The sequence below is a fragment of the Pleurodeles waltl genome, chromosome 10, assembly GCF_031143425.1.
Source record: "Pleurodeles waltl isolate 20211129_DDA chromosome 10, aPleWal1.hap1.20221129, whole genome shotgun sequence".
In the NCBI taxonomy this organism is placed as follows: Eukaryota; Metazoa; Chordata; class Amphibia; order Caudata; family Salamandridae; genus Pleurodeles; species Pleurodeles waltl.
Window position 1 is genome coordinate 894033751 of NC_090449.1, and position 23366 is coordinate 894057116.

Here is a 23366-nt window from a genome sequence, read left to right on the forward strand (position 1 = left end):
AACTCAAGCACCGCTAGCCCATGAGCGGCAGGGGCACTGACGCAACTGGGTCCGTCACGGGGTGAGTGATGCACTCTGGGCACCAGTCCCCCTCCAGAACCAGTGGAGACTGTCATCCACTACCTCTGTACTTCACAGGATGAAGCCCTCTGGGCACCAGTCCCCCTCTAGAACCAGTGGAGACTGTCATCCACTACCTCTGTCCTTCACAGGATGAAGCACCCTGGACACCGAGCCCCCTCCAGAACCAGTGGAGACTGTTATCCACTTGAGAGACTGTGGCTTTGCACTCCCCAGGATAATGCAGTGGGCAAACCACCCACTGGAGAGACTTGAGAGACTGTAGCTTTGGACTCCCCAGGATAATGCAGTGGGCAAACCACCCACTGGAGAGACTTGAGAGACTGTGGCTTTGAACTCCCCAGGATAATGCAGTGGGCAAACCACCCACTGGAGAGACTTGAGAGACTGTGGCTTTGCACTCCCCAGGATTGAACAGTGGGCATTGAGCCCCCTCGTGGATCTGGCGTCGTGCAGTCATCCGGCTTAGGTGCCCCCCCTTCCCTTCCCCCTGAGGTGCCTGTTGTATTTCTATCTGATGCCCCTGCAGTGTTCTCTCTGTTTTGTTCGGGTATCGAGTGTGGGCCTCGCCCATGCATTTTGGGCCCAGTGGTCCACGGACTATAAATGGTGCAATACCTGGACTTGTATTATTGGTGTATATATTTGTTTATAGTGTATATATATTTTTGAGTACTGGATTATAATATATTACAATGGTTGCACTCATTTCCTTTTGTCTTTGCATTCTTCCGGTGGGCTTGGGGGGGTGTAACTGTAATGTATCAACATGTATTAGTGTGTGTGTTGTAGTGGGTGAGGGTGGGCGGGGTGTTGCGTGTGTGTGTCCCTGTTTTTTGCCTCCCCCCTCCCCTGTGTCGTAGGTGCAGTACTCACTGTGGGCTTCGCCGCCGGCGTTCGTGCTCCTGGTAGAGGAGCAGGAAGAATATCGCAGGTAGAATTTGGAGTTCCGGTTCTATGGTGTCCTCGTTCCTCGTGGGGTGTGTAGAGGTGAGCGTTTTCCCTTCGGAATTCCTGTTTCTGCCGTGTTTTTATCCGCGGTGAATCCGCCCCTGAAAAGGTCGCGGATTGGCCTGTCATAATAGTGTGGGCGGTACATTGTCTCCCGCCTGTCTGTTGGCCGTGACCGCCGCGCTGTTTGTTTGTACCGCCGTGGCGGTCGGAGTGTTAAAGTGGCTGTCTTTGTTGGCGGTTTCAGCCACGGTCGTAATTGCTATTTTTTTACCGCCGGCCTGTTGGCGGTCTTACCGCCGCTTTAACACCATCCGCCAGGGTTGTAATGACCACCATAATGTGCTGTGTTACTAATTGGCTTTATCAATGCTTGTTTTACCAGTGCTTGTTTGCTAACGTGAGCAGGTGTAGACATGTGCTTCTAAATTGGGTGTGGTGTAGACATGTGCTTCTAATTGGATGTGGTGACTCATCCACATGTGGAAAGTCAACTGCTTTCCTGATTGGCTATAAATAGCAGAGTAAAGCATGCCTTCCTGCTTGGCTTTGTTTTGCTTCCTGATCTCAGCATCTGATTTGGCGGTCCAGCCCCTGCTGTCATCCTCATATTAAGGACTTTTGAGGCAATTCTTTTCTTCATTCCTGTACCAGCTGACACCAGGCATTCCTCCACCACTCCGGAAAAGACTGCAGCTAAGTGACTAGTATTCTCCAGGGAGTTTGTTCTTTGAGCGCTGCGCTTTCCTTGAACAGCTGGTGTATTTCAGACCTCATATTTTGGCAGAGTGCTTATCTTAAAGAGAAAAATGCATTTCTGAACATTCTACATTATTATTGTAGTTACTTGCCTAAATGTGCTTCAGGAAATCTGCTTGAGCTCAAGTACTACAAAAAGTGACAGTGCAATTTTAAAAGAGCATTTACGTGACTTTTCTTTCTTTAAAAGCATAACTCTTGGATTTAAATCGTGTCATTCATGCATGTGTTTCAGGTTTGAGGAATTTGCTTTTTAAGGGTTTTTCACACACACAGTGAAACCAAACTGTACCACCCTAACTGTTTAAACCCAGAGTGGACATTTGTATTTCTTGGATTATTTTTGTTCCTTTTAGTTTAACCCTATGCATGCAGGAAAGTTATATGTGATATAATGAATGCCCTTGTTTGTCTCTCTTGTGCATGATAAGTGCAACCACAGTTCCAATTGTAGTGTGCAACAGTGAATCTCTGTGAAGCCAGTCCTAGTGTCGCAGTACTTATTGTTATGGTACTCAGTTTGGGTTTTTGGTAATGCAGTATTAGTAATTGTGCCAACAGTTATTATTATCCAAGAAAAGTGCTGGAGCATCCCGGTGTTCTTCTACCGCTCCCGTGCCCATAACAGAAAGACAGATTCAGTTTCAAGGAAGTTGAGTGCACTAACTCTACTATCACTCTGTCAACATTGACCTCCCCCCCGAAGATACAGGGTGCCTGGCTGGACCGGCAAGACGTGGCAGTGTTTTGTCTCTTTCTCTTCCACTCCCCCTTTCCTTTTGGGACACCTGCTGGGGTTTCTATGTCCACCAGGAAGTGCTGAGAGGTGTTCCAGGAGGTCAGGGGCATACCATCGTCCCTGCAGACATCCTGCTTTCCAGGTGAGGGGCCCATCTCAACATCTAGCAGGCCTTACAGCCCAAAGGCAGGGTATACTATACCACAGGTGAGGACATAGCTGCATAAGCAATATGCCCTTCAGTATCTAAGTCTATTCTTAGACATTGTAAGTGCAGTGTGGCCATATAAAGTACATGGGCTGTGAGTTTGTCATTACGAACTCCACAGCTCCATGATGGCTCCACTGAATTCTGGGAAGTGTGGTATCAAACTACTCTGCACAACAAACCCACACTGGTGCCAGTGTTGGATTTATTGAAAATGCGCCCTGGCGCCATCTTAGAGATGCCCCCTGTATTGTAGCCAAACTGCTAGTGCAGGACTAAACGGTCTGTGCCAGCCTGCCACTTCCAGACGAGTCTCTGACCATGAGTGAGAGCCTTTGTGCTTTTTGGTGCCAGAAACAAAGCCTGTCCTTGGTGGAGGTGCTTCACACCTCCCCCTGCAGTAACTGTAACACCTGGTGGTGAGCCTCAAAGGCTCAGGCCTCTTGTTACAGTTCCCCAGGGCACTCCAGCTAGTGGAGATGTCTGCCCTCTGGACAAAGCCCCACTTCTGGCAGCAAGCCAGGCGGGAAAATTAGGGAAAACCAGGAAGATTTACCACTTCAGCTGTGACCACCCCTAAGGTGTCCAGAGCTGAAGTGACCCTCTCCATGCAAAATCCTTCATCTTGGTTTGGAGGACTGGGACTAATACGGTTAGGTCTGTGTCCCTCTCCCCAAAGGGAGTGGACACCGCCCTCTGACCCCTGTAACACCCTTATATCCAGGATTTAAGGGCTCCCCTGAACCTAGCTCATCAAACTCCTGGTGACCCTTAAGAAGAAGACAAGAAGAAAGAAAGACTGCTAAGCTGAACCCCAGTAGAAAAGACTGAAGACACCAACTGACTTGGTCCTTGCCCTACAGGGCTGTCTCCAGCTTCTCAAGCCCTGCTATAAAAAGGTGACGCATCCTGCAGGACCAGCGACCTCTTAAAAGCCTCAAGGGGACTACCTGCACCCCAGAGGACCAAGATCTCCCATGGACAGTGGCCCTGTCCAAAAGGAAACTCCAACAAAGAACTCCAGAACCACCCCGGATCTGTGAGTCCTGCCCACTCTACACCCGACACCCATGGCCCGTGTCCGACTAGAGCTGGTCCCCAAGTGATTATGATCTAGTGTCCACCCTGGGTTGACCCCTCCTTTCCAACACGATGATGCCTGCAGCCTAAACCCAGAGGAACCCCCTGACTGCGATAGAACTGGCCGAAGATACCCAACGTCCAAAGGTACCTCTGCACCCGCAGCCCCCTGGCCTTGGGGAATCTGACCACCAGTCCAGCAAAGTCCAGCAGGTGACCCTCCTCCTTGTCCAGCCTGTGGTTTTCTGGAACTGACCCCCTGGACTTCACCTGCAGCATCTTTGTGACCCCTGGAGTCCCCCTATTGGAAATCACTGGGAGCCTGACACTGTGTTTGCACCCTGCAACTGGCTGCCCCTTTGCCACAGAGGGTGTGTGTTTGGTGCTGACCTGTGGCCCACCAGTGCTCCTCTAAACCCCCCAGGTCTGCCCTCCGAAGACGCAGGTACTTACCTGGGGGCAGGCCTGATTTTTAGAGCCCCCAGTCTCCATAGGACTCCATTTTAAATCTTGCATCTCTTTTACCTCTGCACCTGGCTGGCTCGGTGTTGCTGGTGGTGGGTGTTTGAGGTTAACTTGAACCCCAACCTGTGGACTTCCTAACCCCTGGAAACAGGAACTGTAAGTCTTGTATTTTCCTTGAAACTGTGCTAACCTTTCTTTCCTCCTAGAACTGTGTTTGAAAATTGCACTGTCAACTTTTAAAACATATATTTGCTATTTTCTTGAAAACCGTTTAACTTGCCAAATTGAAACAAAGTGGTGTTGATACATATGTCAGATACTTAGTTACAAATATTCTTACCTGCAAACTGAATCTTGCAGTTCTAGAAATAAAATAACAAAATATATTTTTGCTAAACAAAAACAAATAGCCTGGAGTTAGTCATTGAGTGTGTGCCTCATTTGTTGCCTGTGTGTGTACAACAAAAGCTTTGCACTACTCTCCGATAAGCCTAACTGCTCGACCACACAACCACAAAAAAGAGTAGATTCATCTACTTTATCCTCTGTTAAGCCTCAGGGGAACTTCTCTGCACAATAAAGGGGTCGTAAAGGTGGCGGATTCACTGACAACAGGCTGGAGGTGAAGACTACCACATTATGAGTGTCAACCCTCCACATCTCCACTCATATCACAAGGGTGGTCAGAGCCGCCGGGACGGAGATGAGTATCTCCGACCTGGTGGTCCACAGAAGACCACCGGCGGTACTAGGAGCCACCTTTCCACCAGGGTTTCTGCGGCGGTAGCATCACCACAGAAACCCTAGCGGAAAGGATACCGGTGACAGGGAATTTCTTCCCTGTCACCAGTAGACGACACCACCAACCCCCCAGCAAACCCAACACCCCCACCCCACTACCTGCTCCAGACACAGAAACCCCTACCCACCTTCCTCATACCCTCTCCAGACACAGCGCACCCACACCTACAAGAACCACATATACACTGACCTACCCTTACAAACATGCATTCACTCACACACATCCATACTTGCATTCACCTCAACACTCATACACGCATTCAACCATGCATACTCATACACGCGCACACACACCCATCCAAACATGCATAAACACCCATCCAAACACGCATACACACAACCATCCGAACATGCACACACACACGCAGACAAACACGCATTCACCACAACACTGATACTCACATGCATGCACACATACACACTTACATGCATACACACACTCACTTCTACATTCAGACACACATAAAACCACGCATACACACATTCATGCACACACACAGACAGCACACACTCACACATGCACACACAACCCCCCTCGACCTAACACCCCCCCTCCCCTGTCGGACGATCAACTTACCTGGTCCGAGGAGAAGGTCCTCTGGCAGGGAACGGGAAGGGGCGCTTCCACCGCCGGCAGCGCCCCGCCATCAGGACACCGTAAGGCCGTATTATTGCTCATAATACAGGGGGCGGTGTCCTACTGGCAGGGCAGGGCCAGTGGTAGAACCGCCCCAGCGCCTCCGCCAGCCAGCACGTCTACTGCTGGATTACCACCCAAAGTGTGGCAGAAATCCAGCAGTACCCGCGATATGGTAGGCAGAAGACCGCTAGCACTGGTGGTCTTCTGGAGCCCATGGCTTTGGCGGTCTTCATAGAAGACTGTCAAAGTCATAATGAGGGCCTATATCTCATTTTTATATAGTATATACAGAGCCAGCTTTCTATTTTGGTGGCAGCGGTGGGATCTACGACTTTGCATTTGCTGGACTACTCAGCCAATACCTAATAACACAACTAAATTCCAAAATTGGCTTTAGTAACTGATTTTTGAATTTGGCAATTTTTTCTAAATTTTAAAAAGTCCTGCTAGGGCCTTGGTTAAGTCCCCTTTAGCATTTACTTTTGAGATTTTAAAGTTACTCTAGTTAGGGGAAGTAGTAGAAATAGGTTTTAATTCCTAAAAGTAATCCCCAACTATAGTAACATAATGAGCAGCTCAGATGACACAGTTGGAGAGCTCAACCTCACTCCTTACCTCCATCTAGGAATGGCAGAGTTAAGGTCCCTCTGCAGACTGAAAAGGTTTAAAACAGGGTCCAACCATACCAAGGTCAAGCTCCACGACCTCTTGGCAGAGTATACAAGAGACCACCCTGCTGAGGATGAAGACCTCTGCTCAGATAGGGAAAGGTTAGAAATGAGGAGGATGAACTCCCCCTCCTCATCTAACTAGGGAGACCAGGGACCCAAGGCCCCTATCTCCACAGATAGTCCTCACAGGGCCTGGATCTTCCACAGGGAAGTCTAGTTCCTCTGGGAACATTGAGGGAAGCCTCAATGAAGAGGGCTTCTTTTTAGCAAAAGATTAGCTTTGGAGCAACAGCTCCTAGTTATATATATAGAGAGAAAACAGAAATGGGCTTAGCACCCATTAATTGTGGCAGCAGTCTAAATAGTGTCAGAGAGCATTCTTATGACCTAAAAACCCATCCCTAAAGGGATTACCCTTAAATATGAAGAAGGTGATGACATCAACAAATGGCTCACAGCTTTTGAGAGAGCTTGTGCAACCACATGAAGGCTACCCTGATTGAGGGCTTTGGATTCACCACTGAGGAGTATAGAATTAGGTTCAGAGGTGCTCACAAAAACTCGAGCCAGTCCTGAGCAGTGGAGTGCATGACTATGATGGGCTGTATAATTTATTTATGAAAGAACATCTTTTAAGTAACTGCTTCAATGACAAGTTGCATCAATATATGGTAGTCCAATTTCTCCCCAACAATTGGGAAAGAAGGCAGACTATTGGGTCAAGACTAGGGTGACCAAGACTTCCTCTGGGGGTGACCAAAAGAAAGACGTTACAAAGCCTCCCCAGGGGCAGGGTAGTGAGACACCTAGGGATAAAAGTAAAGTGTCTTCTCAAGGGCCACACAAACCTGCACCTGAGGGTGGGCCCTGGGCCTCTTCACAATCTTCACATGGATACAAGGGTAAAAATGTTGATCACAAAAAGGCCTGGTTTTGCAACTGTAAACAGCATTGACACCAAACCAGAGACTTGGCCTGTCTCAAAAAGAATACCCCTAGCACTGTTCCAGTTAGTACTGATATAACCAGTCTCCAGGTGGGATCAGAAGTGTGCCCAGAGTAAATCAGGGCTCACACTGAAGCTACTTTAGTCTCTGAGGTTGGGGTAGATGGTGCCACACTTGCTGCCTGGTCCCCTAACAGGCAAAAATACAGACAGCACCTCTTGATTAATGGGACAAAGGCAGAAGCCCTGAGTGATACAGGTGCCAGTGTCACCATGGTGACAGGAAAAACTGGTTTCCTCAGGACTATATTTGCCTGGACAAACTTATCCAGTTACCAATGCTGACAATGTAACTAAGGTCCATCCCATGGCTATGGTGACCTTAGAATAGGGAGGTGTTACTGGCCTGAAATAGGTAGTGGTCTCTTATGTAACCCCGGTGGAGTGCTTGCTAGGGAATGATCTGGTAGAGGTAGAACTCAAAACCCATGCAGCCATGCTGGGTGTTCCTGAACTGGTGTGTGTAAAAACAAGAGCACAAAGCCGAGCACAAGGTGAAAAAGGAGTGTAGGAGCCTGAAATAATGGCCCAACCATCCAGGCAAGAAGAATTGGGGACCATCTCCTGAGCAGCAAAACAAACAAGACCTCTCTTCTCAGAAAGATGTCTTGTCCTATGAGGGAACTGAGGCCCATATTTATACTTTTTTTAGTGCCGCATTTGCGCCACTTTTTGACGCAAAAACGGCGCAAACTTACAAAATACAATTGTATTTGGAGGCCTGAGGCAGCAAGCAGCTGCACAGGAGAAGGGAGATGTCAGTGGCTCCCACGGGGTCTTTTGGGAGCATGGGCTTCTATGCACTGAGGCCAGAGACCCCAACCCTGGTGCAACCAGGAGAGTGGGAGTGCCTCAGCAGTTTAGGGAGTTTATCCTCCTTGGTGGGTGGGTCCTCAGACTCATCGAGCAATACTCTACAAGGGACTCTCTGGATGAAATCTTCTGCTCCTGTCAGTCAAGGAGGCACTTCCCTGCACCTGCAGGTACTTCAAGGCAATGATGACCGGCTGGTGGATCCTGCTCCCTCATGGACAACGTGAAGGCTCTGCTCACGGATGGTGGTTCTGTGGTCCTTTTCAGGTCCCTCCTGTTTTCTGATCCACTTCAGAGATTGTGGGCCCCGGCTTCAGCCACTGGAACGGCACCCTTGTGCATCATGACTGTTGCTCTTGCCAAGGCTTGTTGGCTGTTCCGCCAAGAGATCTTTGAGCACCGAGACGTGCCAGCCTCCAGCTGCAACTCGAAGATCAACCTCCGTTCTGCAGCTCCTGCGACGTGGGACTTCTGTTTTGTTGTGCTGCTGAGGCCTCCTTGCGACTCCCTGTGTCCATCACCTGTGGGTCACTCATGGGGGCTCAAATGACTTCTGCTGGCCTTCTTGTGTGCTGAGGGCCAGGTTTGACCCCCCTCTGAGGGGAAGAGTCTCCTCGACCTTGCTTGTACCCAAAAACCTGCAAATCTATCTTCAGCTCCTGCTTGCATTTGCCAGTGCTTGATGGTGGCCTCACTGGTCACTGACCCTCTTGCAATCCGGCTACTAATGTGGGAAATCTCGTAGGTGACTTATATGATCTTCTGCAGCTCCTGGACCTTGCAGCTGGACCTCTTCTTTCACCAACCTGCAGGAACTTCACATCTAGGACGGTGGGCATTGTCACTTGCACCACCTGGGCACCTCCGAGGGTGCTGGACTCTGTCCCCTTCCTTTTCAAGTCTTCTACATCTGGAATCCATCCTTGTGTTCCACCGGACTGGTCCACTGGTTGCGACAACAGCTGGAAAACAGAGGCCTCCATTGACCTCAACAAAAGTTTCTGACATCCTTTCACGCCTAAGCATCCGGGTCTCCTTGTGTAGGTACTCCTGTCTTCTGGGTATCCTTGGGTGAGGACACTTTCCAACCTTCCTCTTGTCTTTAAGTTTCCTTGGGATCCACTGGGAAGGGTCCTGAAACTCACAAGTTCCAACCGCGACTTCCCCAGGTAGGTAATCACTCCACATCCGGTCGCTGGGGATACTTGCTCTACTTACCTCTGGTGGTTTCGTTCCTCCCCAGCCCTTAGCTAACTAGCACACTTACCTTGGTTGGGTTCACTATCTTGCATTTTACTTACTTAGTATATAGTTTGCCCCCCCCCCAAATAGGGCACTGTACATTTCATGCTATTCTGCGTGTTATTTTTGTGTATATATTATGTGTAAATATCTCGAAAGGGAGATTTACCAATGCTAGTCTAGTAGTTAGTGCTGTAATAAAGAATCCTTTATTTTTGCAACACTTTTGTGATTCTTTTATATGTGTGAGTTATTGTCTGACTTCTGTGGTATTGCAAGTGCTTCACATTCCTCCTGGTTAAGCTTCAGCTGCTCGACTCAGCTACCCCTAGAGAGCTTTTGCTATCTGGACACCTAAACACTATCACTAAGGGTTGTCTGGACTTACTATAGGGTGCAACACCATAAATGTACACCATAAACTGAGCCAGCCTCCTACTTTGACTTTCTCCTGTTTTTTTCTGGCTGCAGATGCTAAGAAATATTGCTCCTCTACTGCCACCTTTGGCCCTTCAGATTATGGTCTAGGCAACTAGTTGTCTGGACTACGGAACTCTTTTTCTAGGCGCACTTCTGGGCATAGTAAATAAACTTCACTGTATCTAAAATGCTGTGGCCAAATTATCCCTTGGTCTTCCCAGACTTGCCTCTTCAACTGCTTGAATAGGCTCCATATGGGGCCCTTTGGCAAAGAAAATCACCTTTAAGTCCCTTTGTATTGTTCACCGAGCCCTATACCACTCGGGCTGATACTATTCTGAGAAAGAAAGTCAACACCTATTTTCCCAGTCAGCTCTTTCGCTCGCAAGATGCTGCCCTCCTTTCAGTTCCTAGATTTCATCAATTCTGCTCAGGCAGTACGGCCTTCTGTGTGGCAGCTGCAAACGTGAAATATTCTTCTGATTATATTGTGGACAGTTGCATCGCACCTGCAATTTAGTAGTGAAAGGTAGTTCAGGGAATGCGCTGAGTCTGCTGTATATCTTCATTTGATGTCCCTTCCTCTTCCTTCTTCTTCACTGCTCATGAGTTAGTCACAGCTTTTCTTCCCTTCGCATATCTGTGGAAAAAGGGTTTAATTGCACTTCATTTTACTGTGTTGGTACTTGCTGCTTGTCTGATTTATTGTCTAACGTTATCAGCGAGATATTCTTGGTCTTCTGCGGGGCAGGCTTCTGCCTGCGTGCTTTTGATCCTGCACGGGTCCTCCAGAGGGCGCTCTTTCACGCGAGACGAGTGCGCGCTGTCAGGGCAGCTCAGAGAGCGCGTTGACAGTTACAAACTTGTGTGAGGAAAGCACTGAGAAGGATTTCCTTGAGGATTCCCTCAGTGCTTTCCTTTCCTGCTAACACCGGCAGACAGCGCATGATTGCGGTAAGGAGCATCCCTAACAGGCTTGTCCGGCTGACCTCGGCGCGCACACAATATTTAGTGAAGGTTCCTTGCCAAGCAATAAAGACACAAGCATTCACAGGGAGGATGCCTAAATAAAGCAGGGTGTTTTGAATTTCTGTTCAATTCCTCTCTCCTGTGGCTCTCCCCTCTACATTAGATATGGACTCCACTGCAGAAGACTAGTGAAGCTTGGCCCCAGTGCCTGCCTGCAGAAGTAGATAGGGTCTTATCACAAGCCATATTTAGAGCTTTAGCCCCTCTTCAGGAGCAGGGTGACAGACTGGTCGAAAGCATCCCAGGGGTGTTCTCTGACCCTTTTTCCCAAGGCACAGGGACTAGTGGGGAGCAGGCAGGGGGCAAAAGGGCAAAAAAGTATGACACAGGGCACCTAGAGGGTTTCAGCAGGATACATAAAACCTTCCAGAACAGTGCGCACACGCTTAAACAAGCACCCTACTGGAAGGCAGACAAACCCAGGGCAATTGGCGAGCTGATCGCCCCAGGAGTTCTGTCAGCGGGGATGGTGAGACGGACATGTCTTCAGATAAGGAGGGTGACTCGGGCAGACCCTGGTGCCTGGGCTCATCAGATTGCCAAGACAGGAAGACAGGCCAGTCAGACATGTTTGATCTGGAGGGGATCTAACCTTTGAATGGACTCCGGACACTAAGGTGGCAAAGAAGTGGGGAGCAAGTTTCGCCAACCTCTAGAAAAAGAGTTCTGGGCACGGCTAAGAACAGAATGCCCTAGGCCCAATTTAGCCGGGAAGGTAGCGGACACACCTCACAAAGATTATAGAGATGGCTGAGCAGGCCAAGCAAACAGGGAAGCTGATGTCTACTGACATGGTGGTTGGCTGTGCCCCAAGGGGGGTTAGTCTCCTGGCAACACTAACTGTGCCCTGGCAGCGTGGAGGAGGAGATCGCTGCTCATCAAAATCGAACCAAATTTGGGGAAGCTCACTACATCTGAGGCAGGCGCAGTGGCGCAAGGACACCTTTTCGGTGAACCTTTCGTTAAGGAGCTGGGAAAATCTGTCTCCATCTTCCCAGCCCTTGACAAGAGACAGTCACCTATAAAAAAGATCTTCTCCAGGAAGGTTTTGGCAGAGGCCGGAAGAGGCAGGGGACACTCTTCCGGCCGCCCATCCTCCCAAGATCTCCCTAAGTAGCAGGCCAAACAAAACAATGGCTGGAATGACAGATGGCGGGTGTTTTACCCGAGCAGAGTGTCTGGAAGAGGAAAATCCTTCCGGGAAGGCAGAACCTCCAGCTTATTCCAGAAAGGACAACCAGGTAAGCAATACCTATTTTCCCCTCACGAAAAGCTGTGGGGAGGTCAAGGTTGTTTGCACACAACTGGGAAAAGATCAAATCGGATCCCTGGGTACTACAGACGGTCAGAGGTTTCTACATAGAATTCTATCAGACCCCCATCCAGAGAGCTCTTCCCCACCCCTTGGTTTTTCACTTGAGGAGACCCTACTAATAGAGTCAGAGGTAAGGGAGCTGCTGGCAAAAGAGAGAATTGCAAAACAACATGCCATCCAGAAGGGTTTGTAAGCAATATCTTCCAATGTCATAAGTTTGAGCGAGTTCAATGAGTGGTTAGTATATTGCCACTTCAGGATAGAGGGCTTTTGAGAGATATGCTGCTAATGGGCAATTGGATGGCCTGGCTGGACCTCAAGGATGCCTAGCTCTTGGTATCCATCTACTCCCTGTACAGGAGGTTCCTGCAGTTCCTCTGGCGGGAGCAAACATTTGAATTCTGAGCCCTTCCTTTTGGACTCTTGTCAGTCCCGTGGTGCTTTTCCAAGCTACTCCGTCCGGTGGTGGAGGTCCTTTACACCAAGGGGGTACGATTGATCATATACCTGGGGGATCTGGACTTTGTTATCAATGAGGACAAGTCGGAACTGAACGCAACCTAGAGGATCACATTCCTAGCGTTCCTAATCAACTCAAAGGAAGTCACCTTGAGCCTTCCGATGTCCAAAATCACCAAAATGAAAAAGGAGATTCATAAAGTCCTCAGGAGGGACAGATTATCTCTGAGACATCCGGCCAGGACAGTGGGACTACTTTCATTGTTGATTCAGGCCATTTTTCTGGGACCCCTCCATTACAGAGCTCTGCAGAGACTGAAAGCAGACTATCTCAGGAGAGATCTAGCCTACTCAGAGCTGCTGTCCTGGTCGAGAGAAGCCAGAGTGGAACTTCAATGGTGGTTGGACAACATAGAGGCCTGGAACTGCTGGGCAATATTTTGTCAACTTCGGATCTAGTGATATAATCAGATGCCCACTGACAGGGCTGGGGAGTAAGATGAGGAGAGATCTTCATGGGAGGCAGATGGTCAGAGGATGCATTGTCTCGCCACAACAATTGTCTAGTACTCCCAGTGGGACCCTACACGATCAAATCCCCCACCAAGGACAAAGGCCCTCATTACAAACCTGGTGGTCGGTGATAAAGCGGCAGTAACACCAACAGGCCAGCAGTTAAAAAAATGGAATTAAGACCACGGCGGAAACTGCTCACACAGACAGCCACTTTAACACACCGACCGCGACGGCGGTAGCAACAAGCAGCACAGCAGTAACCGCCAACAGCCAGGCGGAAGACAATGTACCGCCCACACTATTATGACACACCTATCCACCACCTTTTCAAGGGTGGTACCAATGACATCAAAAGCACGGAGGAAACACTACACAGAAGGGAAACAACTCACCTCTGGACACTCAGGGAAGAACCACGCCGCCATGGAGCCCGAGTTGCAGGTGTTCCCCATGCTGGTCTACCTCCTTCTTCACCATGAATACCAACGCCGGCGAAGACGACCATGGTGAGTACTGCCGCCTAGCACACAAGGGAAGGGGTAGGAAAAAGAGAGTGACACACACACGCAACACTCCCACTCCCACCTCCAACACCATACACACAAATAGATGCAATAACATTACATATCCACCCCGTACCCCTCAGGAATAATGCAAGGACAAAATAATTTATTAAAGTGAGTGCAATAAGATAAAATACTAGAAATACGCCCTTCAAAATCAAAACAGTATATACATATATACAGATGGAGGGACAATGCCCAGTCCACAATGTCAGGCACCTAAGGGGGACAGGGAACGGGGGCACCTCAGCCGGAAGATGGAACAACACCACTGGTCTTTGAGGGGGCTACATGCCCGTCACACAGTCCTGGGGAGTGCAAGGCCACAGTCTCTGAAGTGGGTAGACTGCCCACTGCTTGGTCCTGGGGAGTGCAAGGCCACAGTCTCTTAAGTGGGTGATTTGCCCACTGCTTGGTCCTGGGGAGTTCAAGGCCACAGTCTCTCTAGTGGGTGGTTTGCCCATTGCTTGGTCCTGGGGAGTGCAAAGCCACAGTCTCTCAAGTGGGTGGTTTGCCCAGTGCTTGGTCCTGGGGAGTGCAAGGCCACAGTCTCTCAAGTGGGTGGACTTTCCACTTGTTCTGGAGGGGGGGCTTGTGCCCAGTGTGCTTCATCCTGGCAAGGAGGGGGTGAGTGGATGGCTTCTTCCACTGGTTCTGGAGGGGGCCTTGTGCCCTGTGTGCTTCATCCTGGCAAGGAGGGGGTGAGTGGATGCCTTCTTCCAGTGGTTCTGGAGGGGGCCTTGTGCCCAGTGTTCTTCATCCTGGTAAGGAAGGGGTGAGTGGATGCCTTCTTCCACTGGTTCTGGAGGGGGCCTTGTGCCCTATGTGCTTCATCCTGACAAGGAGGTGGTGAGTGGATGCCTTCTTCCACTGGTTCTGGAGGGGGCTTTGTGCCCTGTGATGCAGATCTTGGGGAGTGCAAGGTCACTGTCTCTCACCTGGGTGTCAGACCCATAGGATTTGCAGGGGTCAGGACGCATTACAGTCCATGGAGACAGGACTACACACTGCCCGCCGGTGACGACGGCTTCTCTGTGGTGGTAGGGGCGGTGCTGGTGTCGGGGATGCCAGTGGTGGGGGAGGCTCCAGTCATTCCCCTGCAGCCTCGGACGGCTGCCCACTGAGGCTGCTGCTGCTGGTGGTGGTGCTGGTGTCGGGGATGCCAATGGTGGGTGGAGGCTCCAGCCCTTCTCCTGCAGCCTCGGATAGCTGCCCACTGGGGCTGCTGCTGCTGGTGGCTGTGCTCATGTCGGGGATGCCAGTGGTGGGGGGAGGCTCCAGCCCTTTCCCTGCTGAACCGCCATGGTTGGTGGTGGGGGCTCGGAATCAGTCACGGCACCAGGCCTCCTGTCCTTCCTGCCTGCAGGCCCTTTGCCCTTCACCTTGGCAGCTGGTGGTGCCTCCTTGCCCTTCCCCTTGGCAGCTGGTGGTGCATCCTTGCCCTTCCCCTTGGCAGCTGGTGCAGGCACATTGCCTGTGCTGATGGGTGGTTACCTGGAGCCTCTCACACCTGCAGTAGCTTCCGACACAACTGTGGCCGTGGACTGGGTGGCTGAGGTGCTAGCCTGGGTTCTGACCACCCTGGCCCGACATGAAGGACGGGGGGAGGGGTAGGGAAGAGGTCAACAGCGGAGAGGAAAAGCTTCTTAGGGACACTGGGGCTGGAAGAGGGTGAAGGTTTGGGAATGTAGGAAAGGGAGTGGTTGTTGGAGGTGTCTGCCTGCTGTGTTTGGGTGCAGGTGCATGGGCTGGATGCTGTTGTGAGGTGGATGGCTGTTGGGTGTCTGAGTGATTGCGTTTGTATACTTTGGGGGGAGGGGGCACAGACACAGTGGGAGAGGACACAGGGAACGTGTGCATGGATGTGGGGGCGGTGACTGCCAGTGAGGTGTGTGCTCTGATAGGTGTGCTGTTGATTGGGGTAGTGGATGAGGATGTAGTGCATGCAGGTGTGAGTGGAGATGCTACTGAGAGGGTGGTGGACGAGGAAGAGGAGGGGGACACAGTGGAGGCAGTGGATGTTGATATGAGGATATTAGCCACTCCTGTGTGTTGTCTTGGGTGCATGCTGGTCTGAATGTGTGCTTGGGATAGGTTGGGGTTGAGGGGAATGGGACCGGGTAGAGGAAGTTGGAGGGGGGAGGCTAGAGACAGGGACAATGGCTGCCATCAGGGAGGAGGCCAGAGCCTGGATTGATCTCTGTTGGGCCACCATGCCAGAGTGAATGCCCTCCAGGAATGCATTAGATTCCTGCATGTGGGATGCCGGCCCCTGGATGGCATTCACAATGGTTGACTGCCCTACAGATATGGATCTCAGGAGGTCAATAGCCTCCTCACCCAGGGCAGCAGGGCTCACTGGGGCAGGGCCGGAGGTGCCTGGGGCGAAAGAGATGCCCACCCTACTAGGTGAGCGGGAACGGGCAGCTCGCTGAGGGGCTGCTGGGAGGGCGGTGCTGGTACGGGGGTGGTGACTGTACCTGTAGCTGGGGTGGTCACAGAGGTGTCTGCCACCACCAGGGAGCTCCCATCGGAGGAGGTATCTGAGTCTGTGTTGTCCCCTCCAGTCTCCGCCGTGGTGCTCCCCCACCCTCCGTTTCCGACAGTGGGTGCTCCGCCTGCCATAGACCCTCAGGGTCCGCACCTCCTTGGCGATCGCACGCTATATACTCTTCTTTTGGTGGGCGCTGACCTGCAGAGGCAATACAGACAGGAGAACACCATTAGACAAACAGTCCAGCCAGTAACACGAATGGCCCACCATACCCGTTTCCATCACTATTGGTACACACATAGCCCAGCACACAATGTGTACACCGCCAAGAGGACATCCACCCCCCCTTACCCAATGCCTTCACACACAACTCCATGCATTCATGCCACATGCATCATGCCCACAGTGTACTCACCTGTTGGTCTGGAGGCCCATACAGCAGTCCGTACTCGGGTAGGACCCCTTCACTAGTTTCTCCAATTCCTCAGAAGTGAAGGCTAGGGCCCTTTCCCCGGTCACACCGGCAATGGTAGGTTCCAGACACAGGTCACAGCAGCACATGCAGTGTAGGTCCTCTTCTATGAAAGGTCAGGAAACAAGTGAGGAATATGATAGAAAATGGCGGTCACGTCTGCGCCGGTGCATACCGTCACTGCCAGCGTAGATCACCATTGGCCAATGTACCCCATAGGGCCCAAATATAACCAATGAGGAGTTGCACGGCGTTTCCCGACCGCCTCCCACCACGGCGCGCAACGTCAGTGGCATTACCTCACTTACACCTGTCACTCCACACAGGACAGGCGGACGCCATTTCAAGGGGGGGAACAGGCCTATGGAATAATGCTGCATCACAGGATAAATAGGCACATACTTTACAAATTGCACTGTCCCATTACATGTTTACAGATTACGGACTACTGTTGTGGCTCCATTGTTCAGTTTGTGACAGCCTCCTCACTCCTTTGTCCCTTAGATACCTACCACTGCGGATGAATAGGAGATGGAGACATACCCCGTGTACAGACCTCTGGTGGACTTTGCTGCACTGGAGGACAGGCACATTATCCTCACCTATAGATTTGACAGGGCCACAATCACAGAGCTGTGTTCCCAATTGGAGCCTGACCTGATATCTGCTATCCGTCAGCCCACTGGGATTCCCCCTCTTGTGAAAGTGCTATCAGTTCTCCATTTCCTGGCAACTGGTTCTTTCCAAGTGACAGTGGCTTGGCAGCAGGAATGTAACAGTCAATGTTCTCAATAGTGCTGACAAGAGTGTTGTCTGCCCTGATAAAACACATGTGCAGCTACATTGCATTCCCCCAGGTTGAGGATTTGGCCCCTGTGAAGGCCGGGTTTTATGCAATGGAACATATCCCCAATATAATAGGTGCGATTGACGGAACAAATATTGCATTTGTGCTCCACCACCAGAATGGACAGGTGTTCAGGAATCGTAAGAGTTTCCACTCCATGAATGTGCAGGTGGTGTGTTTGATGGACCAGTACATCTCCCACGTCAGTGCTAAGTATCCAGGGTCGGTGCATGATGCCTTTGTCCTGAGGAATAGCAGCATCCCAAATGTGATGTCCCAACTACAGAGGCACAGGGTATGGCTAATAGGTAAGCCTTGGTTCCCACCCAGTATATGTTGGTGTATGCCTATGGTGTTGGCAATATAGGATAGTGTGTGGCTAAATGTTGTCTCTCAATATTTGCAGGTGACTCTGGTTACCCAAACCTATCATGGCTGCTGACCCTTGTGAGGAATGCCAGGACAAGTACAGACGAACATTATAATGAGGCACATTGGTGAACCAGAGGGATCATTGAAAGGACATTTGGCCTCCTGAAGGCCAGGTTCTGGTGCCTCCATCTGACAGGTGGATCCCTGTGCTACTCATCCAAGAAGGTCTGCCAGATAGTCGAGGCATGCTGCATGTTGCACAACCTGGCCCTCAGATGCCATGTACCTTTTCTGCAGGAGGAGGAGACTGGAGATGCCCCTGTGGAAGCAGTAGACCCTGTGGACAGTGAGGATGAGGAGGCAGAGGATGAGGATGTGGACAACAGAACATCTGTGATCCGTCAGTACTTCCAATGACACACAGTTGAGATAGTGCAACTTTACATTTGTAGGACTTTGGTTGTATTCTGTGTGGCATTGGCATGCTGGTATTTCCTACTTTTATGCTCACTTACTGTTACCTCTGGCTATTCATTTTGCAGATGTTGGTGATTTGACAAATACTCCTGGTGTGATCACAACAGCCAGCTATAGGTCATTGATTCTATGCTCATTCTATGTACAGTTCATTTGCAATGGTTGTACCTGTTTCAATCAATACATATTTGAAATACATGACATACTCGTAATCGATTTATATCAAAGGGTGTTTATTGTAGTGCTAATATATAGAGGGGGAAGTGCAATGGGATGGGGTGATGATGGAGGAAAGTCCAGGGTTTTGTTCCAGTCTGTTCGTAGCACAGGTGCATTATCAAAGGGGACATAGGAAGGGGAGCAATGGCAGTTCAAGGTGGGCAGGGTGACTGAGTGGGACACAAGGGAGACAATCAGGAGAGTCTCATTTCCTGGCGGGGGTCTTAGCAAGTGTCTCTGGCTTCTGTCTGGATCACAGAGAACATTTGCAGGGTGGGTCACTTTCTGCAGGGGGAGGGCTGCTGGTGGCCTGTGGGGGACCCCGGCTATGGAGATCAGGGTGTTGTTGATGGCCTGCAAGTCCTCCCTGATCCCCTGATAATGTCCCTACTGCAGCCACCTGTTCTCCTGCACGTTGTCTAGGATCTGGCCCATCGTGTCCTGGGAATGTTGGTAGGCTCCCAGGATCTCAGAGAGCGCCTCCTGGGGAGTCAGTTCTCTGGTCTTGTCCTCCCCCTGGCGCACAGCAATCCTCCCAGTTTCCCTGTTGGCCTGTGCCTTTGTCCCCTGAACCATGTGCCCACTGCCACTGACCCCAGGTCCCTGATAGTCTTGGGAGCGAGGTGTTGCCTGGGGTCCCTGTACAGGTAGGCACACTGCTGATTGACGTGTCCTGGGGAGAGAGGTTTGGTTTGGGTACACTGGGTGGATGCTGTGGTGTTGTTTCCTGATGGGGGAGGCTCTGTGGTAGTCTGTGACTGGGCTTGGGTAACCGGCTGTCCAGTGGTCCCTGATGGGCCAGGTAGATCGTCCAGATTCTGAAGACCAGAGTTACTGTCATCACTGTGGGCCTCTTCTGTTGGGGGACTGGATCGTGCTGGCACCTCCTCTCCAGTGACATTGACATGGGTACCTGTGGGGATGTAAATTTTGTATTATGGTTCATGGTTATGACATATTGTACATCCCTGGCTTCCCCTTTATGGTTGGTGTTGCCCTGCCATCTTTCACTTTGTATGTTGGTGTATGGTGGGATTGTTAGTATCCCTATGCTGTGCATGCTTTAGTGATGAGTGGCCATGCAGGGCTGTGAGGGTTTGTGATGGCATGCAGGTACAGGGAGGGTGATAATTGATGGAACTTAACTTACCAGAGTCCAGTCCTCCACTGTCTCCGGCTAGGCCCTCAGGATGCAGTATTGCCAAGACTTGCTCCTCCCATGCTGTGAGTTGTAGGGGAGGAGGTTGGGGTCCACCGCCAGTCCTCTGGATAGCGAGCTGGTGTCTTGCTGCCATGGAACATACCTTCCCCCGTAGGTCATTCCACCTTTTCCTGACATTGTCCCCTGTTCTTGGGTGCTGTCCCACTGTGTTGACGCTGTCCACAATTGTCCGCCATAGATCTATCTTCCTGGCTATTGATATTTGCTGCATCTGTGCTCCAAATAGCTGTGGCTCTACCTTGATGATTTCCTCCACCATGACCCTTAACTCCTCCTCAGTGAAACGGGGGTGCCTTTGTGGTGCCATGGGTGTTATGTGATGTGTGTTGGTGAGGGTTTGTTGGGTAATATGTTGGGGTGTATGAAGTGGAGTGCGGGAGGGATGTATGGGTGTATGTAGTGTGTGTGTCTAGTTGTTGCAGTGGTCTTGGTGTCAGTCTGGTGGCACTTATTGGTATTCGTAAAGGGTTGTGGGTACTGTGGGTGTGTGTTTTATAGTGGTGTGGGTGTGGTGTGTGTATGGGTGTCAGGTGTGTGTTGTTTGAATTGTCCAATATAGTGTTGTTTTGTTTGTGGGTGTCCATTGTGAGCGCGGCAGTATGTACCGCCAATGGTTTACCGCCAATGAATGTGCGCCGTGGTGATTCGTGGGTCATAATGTGATGGGCGTTGTTCTATTGGCGTAACATAGTGATTCCGCTAGTTTATCACTGACCTTTGGTCTGACTGGTTTGGTTATGTGGCTGTATTCTGTCGGATTGGTGTGTGTGTGTCATAATATAGTGAACAGGTATCCGCCACCGTGGCGGGAAGTATGCGGCCGGCAGTGTGGCGGTAAGCAGGATTTACCGCCAGGATCGTAATAAGGGCCTATATCTCATTTTGATATAGTATATACAGAGCCAGTTTCCTACAGTAACGTTCTGGCCTTCACTAGACACAAGTCATTTACATTAACAAAGACAGCAGCATTGAGATCATGTGATGACAATACGGTATGAAGATTCAACGAGGACAGTTCATACGTGCATGAAATAGAACATTGAGCTTTTTGGAATTGGAAATGGCTGTTGCAAGTACTTCCTTACTATAGAGTATAGTGAATATAGTAAAGGTTCAAAATGAGTTTAAATAACGCATACAAGCCATAAAAGTATTGGCAGCAATCCATACACTTGTAGTGACTCCGTGATGGTCTAGTGGTCCACAAGACTGTCTAGGCTGACCTGGATGTGCGAGGAGCATGTCTGGTGGTTATGGGGTGGAGGGGATATAAATAAATGGGGGAACGGACCCTCGTGGTTCATTCCGCACTGCAAGTAACCAGTGAGTGTGTGTGGTCATTCCTGTGTTTAGGCCCTTTCATGCTGTACATGGCGTAGGCCGCCACACTGGCGACGAGGGATCTCACCTGCACGTGCACCCAACCAGGGTCAGAAGCATTGGTAAAGTCTGCCTGCGCCGGCCTACCCAGGGTCGGCCCTGCTGGGGCCCAGCATCTCACCCAGAGCACCTGGTGCTGCAGGTGCAACAGAGGATGACACCGCCTGCACACAGCTGACTGCCGCGGGCATTCCCGGGCTCATCCAGGTTCATGATTACTGGTTTTCTCAACTTCGCATGTAGGGTGGTGAAAGCAGTTTGGGCTTTTTGTTGCAGGCTTGGTTTTGCAATTGCAGGAGCGAAGTTACCACATCATAGCATTGTTTTTAGTGGAGAGAGTAACTAAGATATTGAGAAACACCTGCTTTAAACTTATAAACCTCTATGTTATTTAAAGGGCGTATCTCAGCCCCAGGCGGCTGAATATAGACTTTCACACAGCAGGTGCGAGGTGTCCACGATGCTGTGAAGAGGAAGCAGAATTCATACACATGTTCTAGTATTGCCCGACGCTGGCTACATAATGGGAGGAGGTCACTGATGTATTCTCTGGAGAGAGAGGTCTCCTGCTCTCCAGAACACTACTGATTACACTGGTTTACACACCTGGTGTAGGGTGGGAGTGGGAGCAATTTTTTCTTCAATTGGATGGGTCCAGGCCTTTGGCATCTCAGGTACTGAGAGTCATGAGGAAAAATATTGAAAGAAATGGGGGAGAATCTGTCAAGTCTTTGCACCCATTCCTTCAGGTTTGATCCTGCTTCAGAGGCCACAGGCTGGGTGTTTCATTATGGAGGTGATGAAATTGGGCAGATGATCGTCAGACTGCTGTTTACGGTACGTCAGACAATTGAATACACTGTAATTGTGATGTTTCTTTTAATTAAGATTGCAAGGTGGGACCAGCCTCAATTTGGATTGTGGGCCAATCATTCATTAAATGGTCAGCAAAGCAATCTGAAAGGACACCTTTTGGAAGGAATTTGTGTTTTTCTTTATTATGAGATAAAGACTGAATCGTAGGGTTGGAGAGGTATGAAGTGGGGTCAATTGTTGCTTTGTCCGAAATAGTGTCAGTGAGACCATGTCCAGATGTTTTGGTGGTGCACTTTAGGGGTGGGAATGATTTGGTGCAGTTATCCAGTCTAGGATTACTAGAAAAGATTAAAAAGGAGTTGGAGTTGATTGGTAGGTCGTGGTCGCGCACGTATGTTTTTTGGACTGCATTGGTACTAAGAAGGGTCTGGCGAGGAGCTGTGAAGTATACAGCAGTTGAAAAAGCGAGGAGAAAGGTGAATAGAAAGATGCAGTATTTCTGTAAGCTGAGGGTAGTGGGTTGGTCGGAACATAAGGACATCAAAAAAGAAGATTCAGAGGGTCATTTTGACCTCGGCGGTCTTTTTTAAAGACCGCTGAAGGACCGCCGTGCGGAAGACCGCCAGTGCAGGCGGTTTGCTGCTCGGCCTATTATGACAGTTGGCAGCTCTCCGTCCCTTTACGGACGGAGAGCCGCCAGCAGCCATACTGGCGGGCGGCGGGGAAGTGGAGGTAGCTCCACCTCCACCGCCACGCCAACAGAACACCGCCCAGCGAATCACTTCCTGTGATTCGCTGTGGCGGTGTTCTGTTGGCGGTGTGGTGTCGGCAGAGCTGCCCCCATGGCTCCCGTCCCCTCCCAGAGGATCGACAGACCAGGTAAGTCGATCGTCCGTTAGGGGAGGGAGGGTGTTGTGTGCGTGCATGGGGGTGTGCGTCTGAGTATGTAGAGGGGGTGTGTGAGTGCGTGTATGCTTGTGGGGGTGATGCGTGTTTGGGAATGAGTGCGTGTATGTCTGTGGGTATGTCTGTATGGATGTGTGCGTGTATGTTTGAATGTGGGTGTGCGTGTCTGACTGTGTGTGTGGATGTTGGCATGTATGTCGGGGTGTGTGCGTGTGTGTGTTGGTGGTGCCTGCATGCGTGTCGGGTGTGTGTGAGTTATGTGGTGTTGGGGGTCGGGGTGGGGAGGGGTGCCCTGCCACCTTTGGGGGGTGGCAGGGGTGGTGGGGGGGTGTAGGGGAGGGAGTCGGGGTGGGGGTGATGGGTGGGGGAGACCCCTATCAGTACCAGGGAAGGAATTCCC